The 9,043-nt window shown below is 31.1% G+C and overlaps 1 long non-coding RNA gene across 1 annotated transcript; it reads right to left on the reverse strand.

The window, feature by feature from the left end:
* Positions 1-1,856: 1,856 nt before the first annotated feature.
* LOC133199879 (uncharacterized) lies at positions 1,857-4,645 on the reverse strand. The gene is made up of 3 exons (XR_009722858.1): positions 4,587-4,645; positions 2,877-2,947; positions 1,857-1,981 (listed from the first exon to the last, which is right to left on the reverse strand). It is a non-coding gene; the product is annotated as an uncharacterized LOC133199879 (long non-coding RNA).
* Between the last annotated feature and the right edge of the window lie 4,398 nt (positions 4,646-9,043).

Raw genomic sequence — 9,043 nt, forward strand, 5'->3', positions numbered from 1 at the left:
ATGCAGGCAATTCAAGAAAAAATCATCTGAAATTTTAAAAACACCATAATAATATTAGTTAACTTTTATGAAAAGTAGAGTGGGGATTTATTTCGTTTTCGATATTTTTAACTTCGAAAATTGGCATTTTGCCAAATAATATTTTGTTCAAAATGTTATTAGACACTGGTTGTTTTATAAAATTTCTTTTCCAAACATTTTTCTCACTAATAAATAAGACAAACCGAATGATTAAAATACATTATTAAAGATAATAAATAAGATAAAACTAAATTAATTGAATTATTATTGTTTCTCTATGATCCTTTACAAAGGGCAGATAACTCAAAATCTAAAGAAAATTAGCTATTCAACTTTTCACTGAACTTATTTCAGTAAACAACATTTTCAAATACTAGATAAAAAATGGAAAAAGATAATGGATAAAAACTCTAATGATACTTTTTCAACCAAAAAATAATAAATAGATAATAAATTGTTTTTTTTTCATACATTATAGGTAGGTTGATATTAATTTAGCAGGTTTAATATTTGATAGGCTAATGTTGATTTCCTCCATTTAAAATTTGCTTGTTCCCATGCAGATGCATATCTTTATATATTAATTCTATTTGGTTAGAATAACAGACAAACTAATGGCCAGACGGACAAGTTGATTTCTGTAATGAACCCCCCCCCCCTCCAAAAATAGTTTACGTTAAAATATTTAAATATGTTTTTCATTTTACTAAAAAAATGTAAAGATTAATAACTAAAAAAATCGGAACGAAGAGAATAGAGACTGTATCAAAATTAACGAGTGTTTTTATGACAGTAAAAGTTTGATTAAATGACAATAATAGCTAGATATTCAGGTCTGAAGGTATCGTTTTTTAAAGATGGTTTCCATGGCAACGGAATGTCAGATCAATTTAAAATATATTTTCTCAACAGTATACTTACGTTAACATATCCCAAAGTATAAATATAGACATTTACGGAAGAAATTATAGATGCAACCACAATTAAAGGTTTGTTAAATGACAATAGAAGCTAGATTTTCAGGTCTGAAGGTATACGTTTTTAGGGATTGTGTCCATGCCCAACAGAATGTTTTTTTTAATCTAAAATATATTTCCTGAGTAATACAGTCACCTTTGCATGTCCCAGAGTATAAATATAGACATTCACTGAAGATATTATAGATGCTACCAAAATTAAAGTTTTGTTAAATGTCAATAAAGGCCAGATTTTAAGGTATGAAGAAATATGTTTTTGAAGATGGTTACTATGGCAACGGAATGCCTGATCAATTTAAAATATATTTCCTTGGTAATACAGTCACTTTGACATATCCCAAAGTATAAATATAGACATTTACTGAAGACATATAGTTGGTATTAAAATTAAAGATTGGTTAAATGACAATAGATGTCAGATTTTTCGGTCTGAAGGTATGTGTTTTTGACGACGGTTTCCATGGCAACGAAATGCCTGAACAAATTAAAATATATTTTTAAGCAACACACTTGTCTTATCACTCTCCATAGCAAATATAAACATTTTCTGAATGGGGGCCTAAAATGGCTCAAACCATATATAGTTCTTTAGAATTATTTAGACTGACCATGAATTAATTAACACCCCAGTAAAAATAAAACCATTAATGTATAGTCTTACAATCAGAAATCATACACACATTCATGTGTATATGTATAATTTTATCATTACTTTGAAAAACATTTTTTTTTTCAAATTATTAATCAAGCAAGAATCTACATCTAAACATTATCCAAAATGTGTAGTTAGAGATAAATAAAATGTAGAAAATAGCTGTTATATAACAATTTTGTAGACAATAGAAACAGCTAGGCTTGATGTTTCCATAATATCTCTTTACATCAGAGGTTGACCATTATGTGGTTTTGTGTCTGACCAGTCAAGAAGAATTTTAAATGGGTTTGAAAAGTGATACTTGAAATAATCATCTTCATCTTTTCCCCTGGAATAAAAAAAACATACATGTATACTTCAATTAAAAATCAATTGTTTAATATCTACTACATTTTTCATGTGATAACAAATACAAGCATAAAAACATATCTATTTTTATTAAAATGTATATACATGTAATTCTAAACAAGTAGTTAGTATTCACACCTTGAAATAAATTGCCTCAAAATTCCTGCATGTGTACTTAAAAAAGCAGGCTTCATATCACTAGGTGCTTGGGGAAGGGACCCCCCCTCCCCTGCGTTCCATACCCCAAGGGTTCTCCCCGACTTTTTTTACATAACAAAAATATTTTTAAAACTTTTAGTATCAGAGAGTATGAATTTTTATAAAAGGTTAGTTTTAGGTTATATTTTGGAGTTTTCAATTGTAATACTTTGTGAATGTGTCATAGAAAAATATTTTATATAAAAAAAAGTCGGGGAGAACCCTTGGGGTACGGAACGCGGGGGGGGGGGGGTCCCGTCCCCAAGCACCTGTTTTTCATATTTTATCGCTTTTGGCGCAGACAACAATGCGCTAATTAATGAATACCGTAAATAAATCATAAATAAATACAATACATGGCGTAGACGTATGTAATGCTAATTCATGATTACACCAACCACTCCATACCCAGTGATTGCGCCAAATTTTGAATACGCCAATTTATGTACACATACAGTATTTTCATTGTAGCCAATTGCAAGATAAAAGTAGCTGAAACAATTTACCATCACCTACTCCAATTTGTATTTCTTTTCATAATTACTACACCCCCAGAATTTGTCAAAATTATGACTTTTATAAAAGATTTGATAAATTCATTGTGGTAGTTGGCATTAAAAAATGAAAAATGCTATTCATTTCCATATTCAGACAATTGTTGTTTTAAAAAAAATCACCTGCTTTTTACTGAAAATATTTCTCTGTGTATCGGTTCATCTTCTTTTTTCTTTTCAAAGCACCAGTACATCTAAAATACAGTGGCGCCTCGTTTATCCGGACGCCTCTGTCCCCAACGAAATCGTCCGGATAAATGAATCATCCGGATAATTGAATCACATCTCAAAAAGCACTCTCTAAGCATGTACATTGTATTTATGCACATTCTTGTTTCAAATGTGACAGCAAAGAAAAAAAACTTTTAAATTAAATTTTGGTTTATTGTTTTAAAAGCAGTAATTGATTAAAGAAAAAAAATATATTAAAATGTAATTTACACAATAAAAAATGGATGGGCAATTTTATGCTGAGACCTCCTATTTTAATTCACCTTCTCTTTGGCCTGTGACTTCATGGGCTGAGCGAATTTTGATCTACAGTTGTTTTATTTTGCCATATATTATAATTATTGAAGCTCATATGATATGACAGAACTGTTCAGCATCATCATTAAAAATGTTCAAATATAAACTAACCCCGAATATTCCCCGTATATTCATTACACAGGGTTACTATAAAATTAACTGCAAGCTTACTCAAAGTATTAAAAACATTCGTATACACAAGTCATCTTCATGATTATCAATATTTTTTTCCTACAGACGCTAAGTTTGAATTTCGATCATTAAAAATACCTTGATAAACGTAATCAACTTCTGTACGTAACACCAGTTTTATATATCTTTTCTAAAGTAATGGACGTTTGTAAACGGTAGTACATTAAATGGAGATATTTCTTCAATTATGTACCTTTCTAAACTGTCTTGTGGGGAACAAGCATTTCAAATACATCTACGTTTTTAGAAATGGAAAATAGTATTTTAAACTAACGCAATCGACATGATAAAGAGCATTACAAAATCGCTCGTTATTTATTGTTCATTTTATTTACAACTCTCCGAAATTCTCATGAATTTACCAATGTACATACGGTTAGCAATATGATTTTGAACGGATTATTATCTAAATTCTAAAGATAAACGTGTGATTGAATTGGGGTAAACACACGCTAATTATAGACGCTATTGTTTGTAGGTCACAGGTAACCGCCTTCAAACTGACTGCATGGCCAATGTTTTTACAACAGTTAACACGAATGCAAGCTAAGTGTGAAAAAGTCGTTTCTTAAAAAATTACCGTCCGGATAAACGAGTCATTTTTCAATGAACAATTACGTTTTGTACTAGAAATTGACCGTCCGGATACGGAACGCGAATTTCCGGATTAATGAGACAAAATAACGTGGAAAAAATCGGTACTCAAAAAATATCGTCCGGATGTTGAAGCGTCCGGATAAATGGCGTCCGGATAAACGCGGCGCCACTGTATTATAATGTTTAAAATATTTTTTTTTTCAAATTTAAGAGATTCATTCTTATTGTCAATCATGAATACATACATTTACATGGCTATATTGTATTTATATCCTATTAGTGTGTATATATTTATAGCTGCAGTTAAATATTTTGTTCTGAATTGTATGACTTCTTTAGACTAAAAAAAAATTATGTGTTTCCGTTAAGTCGACCATCTCTAGTTTTTACCCAACACCCCTACTAATTTTTAAGCCAAATCAGATTTTAAACTGTACAACGTTACCAAATATATATATATATATACATGTATTTTTAAATTGCCTTGTGTATATTTTTCATTACATACAAACTTACATCTTCTATAACATTCTCCTCCTTTTGATAAACTTTGTAGTTATGATTTGCCAAAGTAAGTTGCTTTCTGAAGCAAGCATAAATTCCTTTAATGCAAATATATTAATAAGATATATATCTGGAATGTCCTGCTTACATGGTGATCTTTGAATATAGACCACTTAAGTCTATTATATAAAAAGAATATTTAATTTTAAAATTATGTCAGTTTATTTGAAAAAGCTTAATTCTAACATGTAGTTTTTATACAAAATGAATATTTGAAAACATAAAAATCTATACCTGTGCCTAGGGTTGTTCTAACACTGACTGCCGTATCTTCTGCTTGTTGTTTTCCTCAAATTGTATCTTGCATTTTTCTCATGGGTTTTAGAGTGCAAAGTACTTTGCCATTCACACTTGAATTCCATTTTGAAAAGTTGAAAAACACAACATTTTTCTGTTATTGATTCATGTTTACTTTTCTGGCGTCTGTTTTTGCCACATGTTGTTATAAACTTCTTTAGACTTCAATACAGAAGAGTCAGCAAAGGGAAATAACACCAGTTTAATTTTTTGTTTTCAGTGCAAAAGAGTCAGCAAAGGGAAATAACTCTAGGTTAAATTTTAGGAAAAGTTATAATTTGAGGGGATTGGAATATAACTTTTAACTGATTTCCCCAACTCAAATCCTCTTGCATCTTTTAGATCTAAGCTCGATCTTACTAAAAAGATCTTTTTTCTAAGTTTCAATTGCCTGCAAAAATTTATGTGCATATCAAGAAATAGGCACCTTTGTATTCATTTTTATGACAAATTCATGTAAATTGATCTGTATCATATTAAAAACCTTGGGTTAAATTGAATAAAATTTAGATGCACAGAAACTTTGATTACTTAGCTATAAAATGAAAACCATGTTATGTTCATAACTTTCCTACATTAAGGAAGCACGGAATTATTTTACATGGTAATGACAATCAGGTCAGTTTTGCCGTAACAAAGTATTTCAAAGTCGTTGCTATGGAAACCAAGGAGGTACTGCCCAAAATTTACCCATCAATAGTCTTTATATAGGGCACTCTCTAATATTATAGTGATAAAATAAAATTCCATGATAGTGCGTGGCCAAGCATTTTTGGTCCTTACAGAGAATTGATGTTAAAATGTAGCACACAGTTCCTTTAAGTATTGGAACTCTTCAACTCCAGAGAAAAAGACAATAAAGGTCAAACTACATTGCGTATGTCCTTAAAAATGTTTCGAAATTGGTTTTAATGTGCGATGCCATTGAAGCCTTTCAGGCTTTTGATTTCCAATCAGAAAATAAATAATTTAACAAATAATGCTTAATGTATTAATAGAGATATGTGGTTGTCAGGAGAGGAAAAAACTAACTTTCAAAAGATATTTATACTTATAAATTAATAAATTTTGCAAATAAACTCCGAAACGGCTGCACCAGAGTTCTTACTTACTCCTCTAACAATACACTATATACAAGATGATGTCCGTAAACTATACTTAGATTTCACTCGCATAGTAAGAATCGTATATTAAATTAAAAGTCTACTTTCATTTTCTATAAACAGCCATGAAATAGCAAAAAACGTGAGTACGGTGGCGTTTCCGGTTGGCGGATCTAAGTTACTGACAATATTTAATGAAACTGACTACAAGCAATCGTTTATTTATTTCATAAAAAGTCATCACTGAATTATTCAATCAAAACTTGATTTAAATAATATAAAAGAAATGTTGTGATAACCGATTAAAAAGGGAAATGTTCATATTATTTTCGTCATTCACCGGTCTTAATATTGACGGAAGCTTCTAGAACATCATATACATGTAGCATCGAGCCTGATGTTAAAAAGAAAAACGAGTTGATTATAGCTGCATATTTTTTTTATAAATAAAAAGCTTTTGTGTGAATGGTCATTGAAATAATGGTAAATCATTGATGGCACTATAAGTTTTGAATATATTTATATATCGAAAGGCTATTACATATACATGTATATGTAGTAGGTTTTCCTAATAAATTTATCGTTAAATTTTGTATATATTCGAGAACATCGAGGAAACGAACCCGAAGTACAATTTGTACTTCGTAATAAACTTGCTTACATGAAAAGAGAAAATTTATGAAGAAGGTATTGTTCAAATACAAATAAAGATGTAAAACTTTGCCCTTTAATCAATACATTTTTTTCTGAATACAGTCTTTTGTATCAAATACTCGGCCTATTCATAGGGAGTTACAGCCTGGTACTTGGCTATTGGTTTATAAATATGTATGTACTTTATTGATACGTAAAAAGAAAATAAAGTACATTTTTACATATCAATAAGGTACATACATATTTATAAACTAAGACCCAAGTACCTATGAATCCCCCCCCCCCAAATAAAATCAATTTATCAGTAAAATGTGCTTATTTGCCGCTTTTATCCTTGACGGAAATGAAATAAGAGCATCTGAAGTACAATATCCATAACGTAGTATAACAGCTAGGTTTCACAATAAACAGAAAAACGTAAAAGATTTTACAAAAGAAGGGGGGGGGTGTAGACGTACATCAAATTCATGCGAGATTTTGAACAAAGTCTTGCTATAAGCATGTAAGCTGTCAGTAGAAACTATAATATATTTTCTGTCGGTAATGGTATAAATTCAATTCCCCGCGCTTGCGCGGGATTCCATCTAGTGATTATTTAAGAAAACAGTGACAAAATTTTTGTTTTCAAAGAAAAGATGACAAAATTTCAAAGAAAAGTCATGATGAAATTTGTAATAATCAAGAATAGTTCGTGTATCAAAAAATGCAGTCCATTTCAAAATATATACAATCAAAGGGTAAGTCTATTGGGAGGTCTTCTAAGCCTAGTTGAACAGCGCAGCTGCTGCTTGGGCTGAGGGATCGGTGGAGGTGTGGGTGGACGAGGAGGTTGTCCGACTGGGTGGTCATTATGAATCCGTCGTCCACATAGTTTGTCCAAGAAGTAGAATACTGCAAAAAAATTAATCGTTTTTAAATTCCCTCATTACCACAGCATAAAACTCCGTAAGGGATTGGGACTCGATGTTAATTCTAGGTTGTTGACACTTTCTCCGAATGGCGCACGTAACGACATATGACGACAAAAGTAACAGAAGAATTGTCACGCCAATGCTAACATACATCCACGGTTTGTCTACATATACGAAAAAAAAATTAAAGAAAAAACTTTAGAAGCTAGTTATTTGTGGAGGGGAAACTTTAGAAGCGAAGCTAGTTAATTTCGAGGGGAAAAAAACTGTAAGCAATTTTTTTACTTCAATAATATAAAATACTTACTGAATGTGATTGCGACTAGTTCAACCGTCCTTGTAATGTTCTGGGAGGATTCGGTGAAGGTGTCTGCAGTCCAGGTGCTCTGATGTTTGTTCTAAAAAATAAGGTTGCTTGAATTAATTCTAATTCTTATAAAAAAAAAATTACAATTAGTCTATTAACCTGACATGTCTGTCCATTCATCTGAATAGACGTCCAAGAGTTCCTTAGAATTCCCTCGCATTTCACATTTGAGTGGTGGACAATGAATCTCTGGAGATGCTGAAATTTTAGCAAATTGACATCCCCTCTCAATCTACTGATGATGGCGACTGTTGTAGCCTTAAACTTCCCCTCTTCAAACTCCTTGAAGTCCCTACACCGCACCGTCCCTCCATTAATCTGACATTGCGCATTGGCGTGCGCCAGCAATACAAGAATTAATACTAGCATCGTCTTTCTGATTTCAACAAGTTCCAAAAATGAAAGTCTAAAATCTCTGCTCATCCATTTTATAATAAATGATAACCCGTTCATATAAGGTGTGGAATAGATTATTGTTGGATATAAAAATTAAGATATTATCATTATTATCTTTGATTTTAATTAATTAAATTTTGGTGACAGTAGTTTTCATACTATATACATCAAATATAGAACTTTTATCTAAATAAATAACCAAAACCTTTAAAAGGAATACTTAACACCCCTTATTATTAAAATGGAACTTCTCCCTGACCATTGGAAGTGTCTATGTAGGTGTAGTGGTGAAAGAGTTTGAAAAGTTCAAATTGTAGACAAAAAGAAAATACAACTGATTTACCAATGCGTTAATTATTTAGAATAATGAAAGTAATAGATATGTAATTTAAATATATATTTTTATTTAATAGAGATAAAAAGGCCTTGTTTCGTAAAATTCAATGATTTCTAAAAGTAGAGTCACCCTGGCGCTAGCGCCTTCTATGATGCTAGCCGAAAACCGTCCCTCTTCTAGCGGACCAGCTGCACGCGTCTGGGAGTTTTGTCTATATTTGTCTGTCTGGTAGGTTTGATAGGGGTAGCTATACACAGTACATTTTAAGGGAGATTAGAACTGAAGATTACAACTAAATTCTCATAATTACATTATCTTTTATTTATCCATTAATAGTAAATAAT

The sequence above is a fragment of the Saccostrea echinata genome, unplaced genomic scaffold (assembly GCF_033153115.1).
Source record: "Saccostrea echinata isolate AGI-Se365-2 ecotype Australia unplaced genomic scaffold, CSIRO_AGI_Sech_v1 ptg000036l, whole genome shotgun sequence".
NCBI lineage: Eukaryota > Metazoa > Mollusca > Bivalvia > Ostreida > Ostreidae > Saccostrea > Saccostrea echinata.